We start from the raw sequence: 2,488 nt of genomic DNA on the forward strand, positions 1-2,488 counted from the left end.
GCTTAAAAAGTTGCCAGCAACAACAAATATACAGTACAAGGGTTTTGAGTACCTTTTTTTGTTGACTAAATATTATGATTAAAATTTCCATCATCATGCAAAGAAGGGTTAACTAAGAAAATTTAAGAATAAATTTCTTTTTTTACCAATCTTATTTCTAAACTTGTTATTGCTTCTGTGCAATCCTCTTCTGGAACGTAACAGTAAGTATACGCTTCAAAGTTTGAAAGCAAACGTTTCATTACTTTTGTTAAATAGCATTTCTTTAGAAATCTGAAAGTTTCAAACTATAATTCAATTTAAAAGCAGCAAAAATTTCTTTTAAATAAATTAAGAAATTTTCAGAGACATTTAAAATTTAGCTATTAAAAACTAAAAAGATTAGATGTCGGGTTAACTACAATCAGTTTCCGTCGAAAAAGAATTGAATACTACACGTAAAGTAAACCAAAATAGTTGTAATTAAATGATTTTTTCTCTTTCTTAAACAGCAGTAGTCGAAATATGAATAAGATTAGCCTAATATTTCAAACCTAAAAATTTTTATTTGTAAGTATACGCTTCAGAACTTGCAAGCAAGCATTTTATAGCTTCCGATAAAAGCATTACTTAAAAAATCTAATAGTTTTAAACAAAGATAAAATCCAGAATGCAGCGACAATTTTTTTATAATATATTAATGAATTTTTAGAGACGAGGAAAAATGTGCTATTAAAAACTAAACAGATTAAATGTCGTGTTAACTAAAACCGATTTTCGTAAAAAAAGAATTTAATTCTTCACGTAAAGTCAACTAAAATAGTTGTATTAGAATTATTTTTTTTCTTTTTTAGACTTCAGGGGTCGGAATATAAATGATATTAGCCTAATTTTCCGGACTTATTACTTTTTATTCGTAAGTATGCGATTGAAAGCTTGATAGCAAACTTTTTATAGCTTTTATTAAATAGCATTATTTTAGAAATCTGATAGTTTTCAACAAAAAGTTATACTAGAAAGAAGCGACAATTTCTTTTAAATATAACTAGAAATTTTTACGTCAGTAAAAAATGTGCTATTATAAACTAAACATATTCGATGTTACATTAACTACAATCGATATTCGTCGAAAAAGAATTGAATTTTACAAGTACAGTATAAAAAAATAGTCCTATTAGAATGATTTTTTCTCCTTCTTGGACTAAAGTGATCAGAGTATTAATGATATCAGCGCAATTTTTTTGGACCTAATAGTTTTTATTCGTAAGTATACGATTAAAAGCTTAAAAGCAAACGTTTCATGGCTTCTAAAAAATAGCACTTCTTCAGAAATCTGATAGTTTAAGACTAAGATTTAATCCAGAAAAAAGCAAAAATTTTTTCTAAATATATTGAGAAATATCCAGAGACGGTGAAAAATGTGCTATTAGAAACTAAACAGATTAGATGTCAAGTTACCTTCAATCGATTTTTGTCAAAAAAAAATTATTTCTAATCGTAAAGTAAACAAAAATAGTTTTATTAAAATGATTTTTTCTCTTTCTTGGAGAGCAGTAGTCAGAATATAAAAGGGATCAGCATAATTTTTTCGTAACTAATACTTTTTATTATAAAATATATTAGGAAAATATATATTATAATAAATTATAAATATATTAGGAAATTTTTAGACACTATATAAAATGTGCTACTAAAATTAAAACAAATTAGTTGTCAGGTTAGTTAATATCGATTTTTGTCGAAAAAAATTGAATTGTACACGTAAAGTGCACTAAAATTGTTTCATAAAAATAATTTTTTTCTTTTCTGGGTCTACAGTAGTCAGAATATAAATTAGATCAGTTTAATTTTTTCAGAACTTATACTTTTTATTCGTAAATATACGCTTTAATGTTTGCCAGTAAACGTTTCATAGGTAAATAGCATTACTTTAGAAATATGATATTTGTCAACTACGATTAATCTAAAAAGAAGCGATAATTTTTTTAAATATATTGAGAAATTTTCGCAGCGGTTAAAAATCTGCTATTAGAAACTAAACAGATTTAATGTCAGGTTAACTACAATCGATTTTTGTCGAATAGGAGTAGAATTCTACACGTAAAATATACCAAAATAGTTGTATTGGGATGAATTTTTCACTTTTTTGACTGCAGTGGTCGAAATAATAATGATAAAAGCTCAATTTTTTTGGACCGAATACTTTATATTTGTAACTATACGCTTCAAAGCTTGAAAGAAAACAATTTATTGCTTCTGGTTATTAGCACTTCTTTAGAAATCTGATAGATTTCAACAAAGATTCCACCCAGAAAGCAGCGAAAATTTCTTTTAATTATAGTGTAAAATTCTAAAAGAAAGTAAAAAATTTACTTCAATAACTAAACAAAATAGATGTCAGAATATCTACAATCGATTTTTGTTAAAAAAGTAATAAATTCTACGCGCTTTGAAACCCTAAATATTTGTTTTAAAATGATTTTTTCACTTTCTTGGACTGCAGTGGTCG

This window comes from Polistes canadensis, unplaced genomic scaffold (genome assembly GCF_001313835.1).
Source record: "Polistes canadensis isolate GaletaPanama2010 unplaced genomic scaffold, ASM131383v1 scaffold_790, whole genome shotgun sequence".
In the NCBI taxonomy this organism is placed as follows: domain Eukaryota; kingdom Metazoa; phylum Arthropoda; class Insecta; order Hymenoptera; family Vespidae; genus Polistes; species Polistes canadensis.